At 39.4% G+C, this 14,301-nt stretch overlaps 1 protein-coding gene across 3 annotated transcripts in view; it reads left to right on the top strand.

Annotated features, from left to right (window-relative positions):
- LOC121929698 (agouti signaling protein) overlaps positions 1 to 14,301 on the top strand; it is a 76,247-nt gene that overhangs the window by 29,893 nt on the left and 32,053 nt on the right. The window contains exon 1 of one of the 3 annotated variants that reach the window (XM_042465534.1): positions 390 to 443. The exons of the other annotated variants lie outside the window; for them this stretch is intronic. The gene's annotated coding sequence lies outside the window, so the exon portion shown is untranslated. Of the gene's footprint in view, positions 1 to 389; positions 444 to 14,301 lie in introns of those variants that run through there. 3 annotated transcript variants of the gene reach the window in all.

Below are 14,301 nucleotides of genomic sequence, written 5' to 3'. Positions count from 1 at the left end.
TTTTCCCCTCTGAAGGTTTCAGTATTGACAACATTAACCAGGATTTCTTCTCCAGCCATTATTTCTTGTTCTTATATTTAGAAATGTAAAAATGATATACTCGTTTTAAAATTATACTTTGTGTTAACCTTGTCTAACAAGATACTCATTCTGAGGTGTTTTTGGAAATACTAAAAACAAACTGAAATGACAAGTTGGAAGTTCTTATATTTTTAACTATACACACACACACTGCATTATTAACATTTTAAATTTATTTAAATTTGGTTTCCATTTCAGTCAAAGTCTGCATCTATAATTCAATACTGTAGTTTGAGTTTCATTATTTCATAAATAGTTTTGTGCCTTTCTTTTCTTCATCAAATTAATTTTCTTCTCTAGTAAAGCAACTTTTTCCAGTCTTTGCTGGTGCTTTTGGTGCAATTCCATTTATCTTCATACCAGTAAGTGTTTACTATAGATAAAATATCTTTTAACCTATATTTAGCACTATTGTTGTTTATACTTCCATTTATAGAGGGAACTAACTTTAAAAATGAAGGAACCTTTTTGTTCACCAGACTGTATAAATGTGCAAGTTTCATCTCTTTGGCAGTTAACAGAACAAAAATGTAACACTTCAAAATAATCTTTAAAGACGCTCCTTTTGCTTTAGGGGGTAAAGATGATTTCTTTGTAGTTTTAAACAATAAAAACACGCCTATTTAAAATAATAACTTTCTCTCCATTTTTGCCCTTTCTTATTTCCTAGCACTTCTTCATAGGAAGTAGAAAATAAAGCTACCAAGACGTAGGAAAGATGCTAAAGAAAATTAAAGTACATTACATGTTCATTGAAAAATGACATTTTGCCCCTCAAAAGAGAGATTGTTTGTCCTGGCAAATATAAGAAAGGAATGTGGAAGGCTTATATGAAAAAATTGCTCAGTAACCTGGATGCTAGCCATCATTATATGAAATAAAAATAGCAGAAATAGAAAACTGATGGACATATAAAGTAAACATTGGCTCTTTTTGCATCTGTGTCATTGATAGATAAATGTCGCAATTTGTGGGGTATTAGAACAACAAACAGCATATTGTTATAGACAGAAATTTATTTTTATCACAATCATGTTCATTTCAATTAAAACAAAAGAAAGAAAAAGAAAGTGACTTGGAATCTCAAATAGTGCTCTTACAATTACATCAGTAAAATTTATTTTACAGCATTATATGTGTAAAATAACACCCAATTTTAAATAAATCTTACCTCAGGTTAAATTAATCAACTCTCTTCAAATAAAGAAAAAACCCTAGTGTTAATCATCATTAAAATCTAAGGGGTAGTTAAATTTCACTGGAGAAAAAGAATAGTTTCACACATTCAGATTTCTCTCCCTGAAATCAAGAACGACTCATTTACTGGGTTTAATTGTTTTTAACCTTGTTAAAAATATTTTGCAAGCTGAAGCCATTACCAAGAGCAATGTAAAAGATATTTCCATCCCTTTTTCCAAATTGCACTTTTCAGTTCAGTAAACAAACAAAAATATCCCCTTTTTAAAAATTGTCAAGGAAAAATTAATAGTAGAATAGGAATAAATATATGAAAGAATGGATGAAGGTGGTCAAGAATACACTCAGGGAGGATCTTAACTGCAGTACTAAATTAAACTGATGAAAAATAAATACTGTGCTTTTTGGGAGGGGAATCATTTTCATTTTCAAAGAATAACGTATTTTAGGCTCACTCCAGCAAATCCCATTCAGTTCAATGAGATTTATTTTCAGATCAATTAATATAGGACTACAAGCTGAAATCCCACTGAATTCAAGGAGTCTTCAGTTGAAGGTGAATTTCTTCCAGTGCTTGAAATGTTAGTTTTAAGAATTAATTAGTTACAGTTATTGATCTGAGGCAAAAAGTAGTTGACTCGCTATAGTTAGTATTTTAGAACAAACTTTTCTTACATTTTATATTCTAAAAAAGCCAATAGTCACTTTTAGTTACTTTTGAGATACATAATACAACATTATGTTGGCAGTGGTACAAAACACACTCTCCTGTCAACTTTGTCATTGCCTCAATACCCAAAATAAAGCTTGAGTCAGTGGCACAAGATTTAGCACAAGCCTACACTTGAATCATACAGTACTATATTTTTTTCAGCAAAGTAACAATAAAATGTTGTGAGGAGTAAAGTTAGTCCTTACTACTTTACAGTCATAAAGTAATATAGTACTACTTTCATTACAGAAGAAGGAAATTAATTTAAAATTGCTATTTAATCTGTTCCTACAAGCTAGTTTTAGCTCAGTCAGTCTTTTTTAGTGGCCATATGGGCCATTCAGTATAAACATCAGACCAATTACCTACATGTGTAGATACAGAATATTCAGTAAAAACAAAAAGAATTATTCAGTGCTGTCCATTAACACATCCCTCATTTGCATTGCAACAAGGGAGAAATTTGCAACAGGTAGTTGAGTTAAAACTTGAGATAATAATAATAATAATAATAATAATAATAATAATAATAATATCCAGTATGGTGTAATGGTCTGCACATTGAACTCTGGAGAGCAGGGTTGGAATCCCTGCTTAATCATGGGGAAGAAACCCAGGTGACCTTGGGTAAGTCACACTCTCTCAGCCTGAGAGGATGGCAATGGTGAACCCCATCTGAAGAAACATGCCAGGAAAACCCTATGATAGGTTTGCCTTAGGAGATTATCGCATTAGTGTCGCCGCTGGGATAGACCAGGGATGTAACTTTCATAAGGTGAAACTTATTGCATTCACTCATCACCAGGCAGTACTCAGCCCATATGCAACCTGGGTGTCTCTGGTCTTGTCTTGCATCTTTTCAAGAACGGGAAAATCCCAGTCTTGAAAAGCTGCAAGAGAAGCCCAGATTGCATATGGGCTGCATACTACCCAGCAATGGGTGAATGAAATAAAATCTGCCTTAAGAAAGTTATATCCCAGGTCTATCCCGGCAGTGAAGCTAATGCAATAATCTCCTTAAAGTCGCCATAAATTGGAAACAACCTGAAGGCATACAAAAAGAAGAAGCTGAGTTAACACACAGGGCAATCCTATGCTTATCTGCTTTGAATTTCCATTGAGTTTAATGAAACTTAATCCCATATAAGTATGGATATGATTGCTTTAAGCACAGGGATGGAGAGATCGGGCTACTGAGGTGTGCACTGCTTTTTCCCTAGAAACTTGAAATCTACCCACTGGAGCCTAGTACAAAATAAACACTAAGAATGAAAGAATTCTGACACTAGGAATTTGGCTTGTGAACCAAAAGTGAAGTCACATTCTTTCTGCTAGTTATCAGTAATACTTTATTCAGTTCAGTAGTACAGTTTAGAATAGGTTCATTTCCTGGTGATATTTATTATTGCTGCTGCTGCTGCTGCTGTTGCTGTTTTTGTTTTACATATCAGAAATCCTTGCTACTGTTAATTATGCAGAGATTCATCAGTAGATCAGAATCTATTTTTCACCCTCATCTCCTTGTATAGCCTTCATCATGAGAAATCTCTTTCTGCTATTGGAACTGGGCTTTTCTGTCCTTATCTTGTACACCTTTTGGTTTTGAATAGAAATGTCACAAAACATCGATTTAGAATGTAACAATAAGTTATTATTATTATTATTATTATTATTATTATTATACTTTATTTATATAGTTCAATATCATTCAATAATAAAGGATGTCCAGGCAGTATACATAACATTATTTTTAAAACATTAATATAATAAATTAAAAATAACAAGAGTTATGCTCTATATACTCATGCATAAGTCCAAAAATTGGCCCAAAGAAACTGAGTCAGTTTATCCACAGGTCAATGTAAGTACTGCACTTTAAGTCTTATTTAAAAAAGGAACCATTCCTTGGTGAAAGGCAAGGGCATAATCTCTACTGGAAGCACTGATTTTTCTCTACTCACTCATCCATCCAGCCTTTAGGGTGAACACAGTTATGCCTCCTGGAATTTTGTACGTTCTTTGACATTTTTTCCTTTGTTTAATCCCTTAGAACCTTAGTTACATACCCCTAAGTTTTACCCTCGACCTATCCACGAGTCATATCAAAATCCATAATTTTGACCTCAAAACCTGCCCTCGACTTATACATGAGGTTGACTTATAGTTGAATATATATATGGTAATTACTTATTAAAAGCCAACAACAAAAATTATGTTTTTCATCATTGTTAAATCGAAAACGGGGAAACTAAAAAAAGCTTAAAGCAAGGAGGAGCAAAGTAGTCGCCCAATAGTCTAGGCCCGGACTGTGTGAAATGCTTCATCTCCAAGTTTGAAAGTCCTTAGAGAAAGGCTTTCTCTCAGTCCAACCAGCATCATAGACATATGTAGTGGGGACACAAGAGATAGCCTTCCCAGTGGCTGCTCCTAGAATATGAAATTCTCTCCCTTGTGAGAATAAGGGCTAGTTTACACATTTAAAATACTCCTCGTTCCAATTGAAGAGAATTTGATCCAGACACATGCAGTTCAAAACAATTTGAGCTTGGGAGGTGCTGAAAAACTCCTTAAACTCTGTGGAAAAAAAAGTTTTGCCATTTTTACTGGCTGTTCAGCTGAGACCCACATTATCGCACGTGTGACCATCTGTCTGCTTTGCATACATTCAGGTGGTTGTGCATTTTTGGCAGAAGAGGGGTGGATCTATGAAAATAGATGCAAATTTGCATGGAAAAATAAAGTCAATTAACTGCCAATGTGAATGTGCAAAAATGTGCACCAATTCACATAGTACACTTGCATGTAGACTAGCCCTTGGCTGGTCCCCTCTCTGGTATATTTATTTGTTTAATTAAGGCATTTATTTATTGCCTCTTGACCCACCAAGGGCCCCCACAGCAATGTACAATAGGCAAAAACACTTTTAAAACATTAAATGGATAACTAAAATCAACACTTGGGGCTTCTCTTTTAAAATAGCTCCTAGAATAGTTTTGAAAACAACAACACTTCATTTGCAAGTACAATAGAGCTTCTTTGCTTGGTGTAAGTCTGTGGCTTCTAAGGTGGATTTTCGGGGGGTTGGCAGGTTGGATAATTAAAAGAACCTACTTACCATACATACTCAACTATAAGTTGACCATATGTATACGTTGAGGGTAGGTTTTTGGGGCCAAAATTATGGATTTTGATATGACTCGTGGATAAGTCAAGGGTAAAACCTAGGGAGTATATGGCAAAGAATCTTAAGGATGAAGCAAGGAAAACAATGCCAACAACTTACAAAATTCCAGCAGGCACAACTGTTTGTGCTCATCCTAAAGGCTGGATGGATGAGAGAATGGGAAGGGGGTGTCAATGCTTCCAGGACAGATTATGCTCTTGCTTTTCACGAAGGCATGGTTCCTTTTAAAATAAGAGTTAAAGTACAGTACTTACATTGACCTGTGGATACATTGACTGAAGTTTTGGGGGTCAATTTTTTGAATAAAATGTCTAAACTTATACATTAATATATACACTATGTCATTGTAGCTACACCTGTCATACACAATCTCCTCCCCAGGATTGTGTCTTGTTAATAAAACCACTATCAAAAACAAGTTTGCTCCTTTTGAATATAATGATAAACCTCCATTTCAACCATTCACATAACACATTGCTAAGCTATGCTTCAGCATTATGTAAAAAATGAACCAGCATAATAACTCTTACATTGCATGCTTCTGACCTGCTGTGCGTACATCTAAGTATCTCTATCTGACGGTGGAGGACACCCTTTTCATCTATCTGGCAGTGGGGTCTCTAATCCATGAGCCCTGGTGGCGCAGCCCTAATCCTTGAAGCCCTGGTGGCGCAGTGGTTAAATGCCTGTACTGCAGCCATTCACTCAAAACCACAAGGTTGCGAGTTCAAGAGCAGGCTTGCATCCTTCCGAGGTCGCTAAAATGAGTACCCAGACTGTTGGGGGCAAATTAGCTTACTTGCTGTTCACTGCTATGATCTTTGGAATAGCGGTATATAAATAAAACAAATTATTATTAATTATGAAAGTTTATTGCACAAAATTCTGTACTTTTTTTAAAAAAAAAATGACAGGCTTCTCTTGCTTAGTAGAATGTTGTTTTCCATTATGGGTATGTATATTTGCTGCCCTATCCCATAGATCTGGACAGTCTGTCATATTGTAAAATATTTTAAAATATGAAACACATGAAGATAAATTGTGAAATGTAATAACACTGCCAAAAAGATCCCATGCTTATATTCAGACACACAAATAATAAAAAGCCCAGGGATTACTTCCCAAAAAAAGAGGGTGGTGGTGGATGGACCTGAAGGAGAAATAATAAAGCTGAGGGTCATTTGCTAGACTTCCCCATCCACTGGTCCAATCTGCTCTCCTAAAATCTCTCCTGTATGTTTTTGTAGTACCTAAACATGATAATTTTGTACACATTTCTGAGGATTGAAGTATCTCTATGTCTCCGACTGCTTCAGTGACTAAGGATGGCATCTCTCCTCTGGATGCCTGCCCTGGATCGGTAATGGGCTGGATGATGGAAAACAAACTCAAGCCGAATCCAGAGAAAATGGAGGTGCTCGTGATAGGTTTTCCAAGTCCAGAGATGGAGATTTGTCAACCAGTCCTGGACAGGGTCACACTTCCCCCAAAAGATGAAGTTCGCAGTTTGGGAGCACTTCTGGATCCATCTCTACAGTTATCATCTCAAGTGGATGCGATGGCCAGGAGTGCTTGGTACCAATTGACTTCGGTTGATACACCAACTGCACCCCTACCTGGATAAAAAGGACCTTGAAGCAGTGCTACATGCACTGGTAACCTCTCATTTAGATTTCTGTAATGCACTCTACATGGGACTACCTCTGTACATAGTTTGGAAGCTTCAATTAGTTCAAAATGCGGCAGCCAGACTGGTCACTGGAACACCTAGATTGGACCACATAACCCCTGTGTTGAAATCTCTTCACTGGCTGCCTATTAGCTTCCAGGCACAGTAAAAAGTGTTGGTTATTACCTTTAAAGCCCTACATGGCTTGGGCCCAAGTTACTTGAGGGAACACCTCTCCCTACACAATCCGCCCCGCACTCTCAGAACATCCGGGAAGAATTTATTAGAATATCCAAAGACCAGGTTAATAACAACTTCCCACGGAGTGTTCACTGTCGTGGCCCCCAGATTGTGGAACAACTTCCTGGAGGAGATCCGTTTTATTACCACCTTAGATGCCTTTAAGAAGGCACTTAAGATGGATTTCTTCCTGCAGGCCTATTCACCTGATCTAAGAGATCTTAAGAAAATACTCCACTTCTGATTATGAGTGTATGAATTTAAGGCCTGGTACAGACAGGCCTCTGCGCACGTCTTGATGACATGCTATAGTTGCCTTGGGGCATCAATTACAGATGCCCCGCAACCCTAGCATGTATTCCGTATGTCAAAATGGTGGCATCCTGTACAGATGGGCGCCACCATTTTGATGTGACGGATGCTTAGCGTCCGCACGTCATGGTGCAATACTGACATCACGAGTGCACCATTGAGGCACTGCAGCATTAGTATAGCGCCAAAGAAACCACTTTTTGCTCCACGAGGAAGTCACGCAGTTTGTCCGCTGCAGCTTCCTCACAGAACAAAACAAGGCACCGGCAGACCAACCTTTTTGGGCAGTCTGTACCGGGCCTAAGATGATGACTTAGCCATTTTATTGAATTAATAGAAATGTCACTATTTTATTGATTGGATTCTTATACAGTATTGTATTTTTTTATTAATTCACAAGGAGAGATGGGAAATATGCATTATTATTATTATTATTATTATATTAGCAGATTTGCATCCATAAAATAGGGCTCAGCTCCTTCTCTATTCTTGTTATCCACCTTTCTCCTTTTAGATAGTTTTAGACAAAATACAAGGCTTACTATAGTTTTTTGTGGGTTTTTTGGGCTATGTGGCCATGTTCTAGAAGATTTTCTTCCAGACATTTCGCCAGCATCTGTGGCTGTCATCTTCAGAGAATGCTTGCCTGGAAAAAGGTGGGTGTATGTGTGTGTGTGTGTGTGTGTGTATATATATATATACACACACACACACACACACACACACACACTGTGTGAGCCTGGGAATGCAGGAATGATTTGCATGTGTATTGTTCTGTTGCTGATGGCAGGCCTCAGGCTGGGAGGCTAATGCAAAAGAGGATTAGTGTCTGCTAATTGGTGATCATTATCTGCTGGGAAAACCCCTTACTCTGAGTAGTTTCCCATTTGCACAGATGCTGGCAAAACTTCAGGAAGAAACTCTTCTAGAACATGGCCACATAGCCTGAAAAACCCACAAAAAACTATGGATGCTGGCCATGAAAGCCTTCGACCTCACAAGGCTTACTTGTTCCAAAAAATGTGTGCTGCAGAGGCATCCTTCTTCTTGCAATGATACCAATGTCAAAGGCTAAGATGTAGAATTTCAAAGTCATGGTTGAGGGTGTAGCCACACTGCAGAATAAAGGCAGTTTGGCAGCACTCTAACTGCCACTATCCTACAGAATCTTGGGATTTGTATTTTCGTCTGTCAAATCTGTGGTGCCTCACCAATCTACAAATCCCAGGATTCTGTAGGATAATATCATGGCAGTTAAAGTGGTATCGAACTGCTTTAATTCTGTAGTGTAGCTACACCCCTATTCCCAGCTTAATTCGGGAGGCATTCTGATGTTATCAGAAGGTGTTTGCCACCAAATTTGCCACCTGAATACAGCCCAGGTCCATCCCTGCTTCCAGGAGTGCTCTAGCAGCCATTTTATTAAGCTGGAAAACTCCCAGATCCTAAAAGAGCAGCAAGGAGCACACCTGGAAGTGGGGATGCATCCAAGATGTATTCAGGTGGCAAATTTGGTGGCAAAAACCTTGTGATAATATCAGGATGCCGCCCGAATTAAGCTTTAAGCTAGATAGAGGTAAGCCGAATTTAAAGCCAAGCGATAAGCTCTTCAGTGCTAGGCAGCTTTCTGTGTATTGTTCTCTGTTTATCAGGATATTTCCTTTAGGAAAATCAGTAAGTGAGTCAATCTTCAGTGAAAAGTAGCAATGTACAGGGGGAAGGGCTCATTGACTCTTTGGCTCTTTCATGTGCCATCTCCCTATATGCCAAGTAATAGTAAAATCATAGAATCATAGAGTTGGAAGAGACCACCAGGTCCATATAACCCAACCCCCTGCCATGCAGGAAGACACAAAGCACCCTCGACAAGTGGCCATCAAGAAAATGACTCCACCACACTGCAAGGCAGCATATGCCATTGTGAAACAGCTCTTACAGTCAGGAAGTTCTTCCTAAAATTTAGGTGGAATCTCTTCTCCTGTAATTGAACAAACTTGTCCTGTACTTTTAAGAAAATGATTAAACAGCTTCCAGAAAGTATGACTATGTAAGACTGCATCTGAAGAGGTAGGCTGAAGTCTACAAAAGCTCATGCTACCAACTTGTTTCTTTCAGTTAGTCTCAAAGGTGCTCCAAGACCCTTTTGCATACTGATTTTCCAGACTAACATGGCTATATCTTTGAATGTAAAACTGACAGTTGATATGCTTTTTCCACATCAAATAAGGTATAATAGTTCATTGGTTTTCACTTGCATTTTGAATGTTTTGCTCCCTCATTTTGAGTGTATCACACATTCACAACCATATAGAGTGGACCCTTGTTATCCACTGGGATATGGTTCCAGGAACCCCAGTAAATACTCATGTCCCATTAAATACAGTGGCATAGCAAAATGGTGTCCCTTATATAAAATGGGAAAATCAAAGTTTGATACAGTCCACCCTTGGTTTACATGGGGGATCCGTTCCGCAAACCCCCCCCCCGCATAAGCCAAATACCGTGCATGCTCAAGCCCCATTCAAGTGAATGGGGTTCGTGTATGTGGCAGCGCAGCAGTGCACGTGCGCCACAAGTGCACACTCCATTCATCCAAATGAGATGTGCCACCCCTTGCGCCCCACCCACTCCCACACGGCTTTCACTGTATGCTGAAAGCCGCATATAACGTGGGCACATTGTACTTGAAATTTATACTTTTTTTGAATATTTTCAAGCCATGGATGCTTGAATGCGTGTATAAAAATCCATGGATAAGGAGAGACAACTGTAATATCTGTTATTTCCTACAACTATGTCGTCCAGAAATAGACCTCAGAATTCTATGCAACATTTAATATTTTCTCTGTGGAAAGATTAATATGAAAAGAATTCCACACAGATAGACAATTTAAAACCCACCAGCCTAACAGTGTGCTAGTATTTCTTAAGGTTCTCTTTTACCACTGAATAGTTGAAGAATCTAGATAGATTATTTATATTTATTACACTATTATCCATAATGCAAGTTGACTTCATAAGATTTTCTTCTTTTAATTTCTTCTTTCCTTATATATGGTGAGCTATCAGATTTGGGAAACCAATTTTATGAGCACTGGCACTTAATTTGTTTTCAGTTAAATTGTTGCACATGATGGTTTTATAGTTAAAAGAGGTTCCTTCCTCATAGGAATCATAAATGCTCATTAAAACTTCCGTCTCTAGCAGCTATGAAGCCAACCTCGGTATAATGAGTGTTAAAATGAACCATAAAAGTTCTGAGGAAAGCTAATAGAGTTAGGGTTAAAAATTATCCAAAATATACTTTCAAAAAACCTGTACTTGCATGCATTCTTCTGTTATAAATATTAGATCCCTGTCACTTGATGTGAATTTTAAAGATACACTGACAGGTTGATCTGTTCTTTTACTTTGTATGAATTTGAGAAAATTACATTTAACTGCCTTATGCAAGAACAAGATTTTGGGACTGCAATCCTATATTCAATCATTTAATGTTACCCCTTTTAAATTCAGTAGGGCATTGCTGAATAAACATATAAGATTTCACTATTAAGGCTAGTCTGTACATAAATCAGAATCATGCAGTGCATTTTTACAGGGATGCTGGGATGAAGACCACCCATTTAGATCATACCCCATGAAAATCTCCTTGCAAGTAGAAAACTGGTGTGCCATGTCAGTGAATAAATTTATAGTGTATAACCTAGCATGCATGTTTTCTATGTGCAAAAAATTAGTATTATGGAAGGTTATTCTAACATGTGTTCCTCACTGGCAGATGCCCTGGTCCAAATCCTAGCAATTACTCAATGTGCAGGAGAAGCAGGGAAGGAAATAGCCATGTGTTACTAAAAACAGATGTGGTATCCCACTGCGCATGTGGAGCTCTCTGCATGAGAGAGAATACCATTACAGAAAATAAGCCCCAAGCATGTATGCAATGCCACTCCTAGTTTGTCTGTGGTGTTGTGGTGGTTCATAAAGGGGGAAGTCTTTTATACTATCCACAGCTGGTTCTGTCTTCTAACCACCATTTTGAAAAACAAAACCACTCTCTAATGATGGAGGTGCTGTCAGGGTGTCTGCAGCCCAGGGAAACCATAAATAGAAGTGATGTATGGTAGTTCTTGAAATGGTTTTCCTTTTTTCCCAAAAAAATATCTTTATACAGAGTAGGTTTGCTGTCTGAGAGCCAAGCTCTAGATAGTCATCCCTCTATCATCATTCGCCCAAGCAATACATCGCAGCCTCATGTGGACCCTATGAGCACCCTGGGAAATAAAGATGGTAAATGTTGAGAAATTTGAATTGCTAACGGCAATACAGCCATGCCACAAAAGAAAGAGTAGGGAAGAGAAGTATTGAAGCAACAGTGTGTTGCTGCTGCCTGCCTGTTTCTAAGGAGGCAGAGGGACACCAGATGGCACTAGGGATGTACTAAAAGATCAAATAAGTCCTCTTTCCCCTCCTTTTTTAAAATTATTTTTGCAGTTTGTAATGATGTGACAATTGTCCCCAACACTATGTTTTGGGGAGGAAAGAAAAGAGGCTTGCTTGTTTTCTCCCACCTTGGTTGGTGAGAGAAGAAGGTTCCCTCTTGATTGGAAAAAAAAGGGGGAGGAGAACCTTCATTCCCATCCTCTCACTATCCCTTGTCCTGGTTGCTCTTCCAGCTTGCTTTTTAGCAGAACTTGGGATCCCACCACTAAGATGAGATGTGCTTGAAGAGCAGCAAAAGGTATACCAACCACCCTATGACAGGGGCCCTGGCCCATGCCATAGCCCACCACCACCAGTCTGGATCTTCTGCATGACACTGCTGTTGCTGCTGTCATTCAAATTGCAGCTCACCTCGGTGCCCCATAGAGATGGGGGCAGTGGCAGCTGGTGGATCTTGTGGACTGATAAAGGTGATAATGGCATGAGTGATAGGCCTGCTTAGGCCTCCATGTCACCATTGTTACTACAGCCATGTTCCTTTTTGTCTGCCTTCTTGCTCAGAGCCCCTCATAGGCAAAACCTTGCTGAGTCTTTATGCATCTGCAAGAGCAGAATGGCCAGGGCAGGTGATTTGTTGCTGTCATTGATGCATTCAATGCTGTTTAGAACAGGCGCACATGGGCAGATGTGCAGCAGGAGGTCTTGAAGAAAGAAAGGGGAGGCACTGTCTGTTTTTAAATTTCATGCAGGCAATGTAGCCTTATTGCCTGCACCTGGTAAGATCGCTCCCACCATCCTGCTCTTAGCATGGAACTGCTGGGGAAAGGCCTTCTCAGTAACAGTCCCCTGGTTGTGATATATTCTTCCCTAGGAAGTTCATCTGGCACCTACTTTGTTATTGTTGTTGTTATGTGCCTTCAAATAGTTTCCAATTTATGGCAACCCTAACCCTTATCATGGGGTTTTCTTAGCAAGATTACTCTGAGTAATTTTTAAAAAAATCTTCATAGCTTTTAAATTTAAACTAGAGCTACTTTATCTCCTTAAAGTTCCCATCTTGCTGCTTTTAGATGTTGCAGCCTCTTTCTTTTAGTTTGCAATGTGACAAAATGGACTGTAGTCAACAAAGTTCACACTATAATAAATTTAGGTCACAATTCACTTACAAATCTGGAATTATCTATCTATTGCCCCCTACCACTAACCTCCTGGTACCTTCAGCTAATAAACTCTCTGGGTTTCCCCCTGTTTCTCTGGATGAACTCTCTACACTGCTAAATTCTTCCAAAATTACTACCTGTTCTCTCGATCCTATTCCCTCCCATCTCCTAATCTCTATAGCCCCTTCTCTTCTGCCCTCTCTCTCTCTCTCTCTCTCTCTGTGGGTTCATTCCCTTCTGACTTCAAACATGCTCTCGTTTCCCCAATTCTGAAGAAACCCTCTCTCGACCCCTCTTCTTTGTCTAGCTATTGCCCAATTTCTCTTCTTCCTTTTCTTTCTAAGGTCCTAGAACAGGTTGTTTATTCTCGCTGTATTAAGTTTCTTGAAGCAAACTCCATCCTGGACCCTTTCCAGTCTGGCTTCCGCCCACGGCACTCTACAGAGACAGCCCTCACCAAGATTTCAAACAATCTCTTGCGGGCCAAGGCAAACGGCCTTTGCTCCATTCTCATTCTTCTTGATTTGTCTGCGGCCTTTGACACTGTGGATCACTGTCTCCTGGTTGATTTACTTTCTGACCTTGGGTTCTCCGACTCTGCTCTCGACTGGTTTAAATCTTACTTGTCAGACAGATCTTTTGCAGTGGTCACTGGTGGTCAGACTTCGTCCTCTGTTCCCCTATCTGTTGGAGTTCCCCAGGGCTCTGTCTTGGGTCCCCTTCTGTTCTCTTTATACACACTGTCCCTAGGTAAACTCATCAGTTCTTTTGGTTTCTCCTATCATCTGTACGCCGACGACACTCAGCTGTATCTCTCCACCCCTGACCTTTCAACGAGGCTTGAACACCAAGTTTCTTCTTGTCTGACTGCCAGTGGATGCGGCTTCGGCGCTTGAAGCTCAACATGTCTAAGACTGAGCTTCTCGTCTTTCCACCTAAACCCACCCTTCATTATTCCTTTTCTGTTTCTGTCGACGACACTTCTATTCAACCGGTTCATCAAGCCCGCAGTCTTGGCTTCATTTTTGACTCTTCTCTGTCATTTATTCCCCAGATCCAGGCCACTGCCAAGGCCTGTAGATTCTTTCTCCTCAACATTGCCAAGATCCGTCCATTCCTCTCAGCCTCTACTGCCAAAACTCTGGTCCATGCCCTAGTGGTTTTGCGACTAGATTATTTCAACCTTCTTCTGACAGGGCTTCCTCTTTCACATCTCCATCCTTTAATTTCTGTCCAACATTCAGCTGCCCGTATTGTCACATCCACTCGCCGCTTTGATCATGTTTCTCCTCTTTTATCCTTC

The sequence above is a fragment of the Sceloporus undulatus genome, chromosome 4 (assembly GCF_019175285.1).
Source record: "Sceloporus undulatus isolate JIND9_A2432 ecotype Alabama chromosome 4, SceUnd_v1.1, whole genome shotgun sequence".
Classification (NCBI taxonomy): Eukaryota; Metazoa; Chordata; class Lepidosauria; order Squamata; family Phrynosomatidae; genus Sceloporus; species Sceloporus undulatus.
This window is presented reverse-complemented; position numbering and strand designations above follow the sequence as displayed.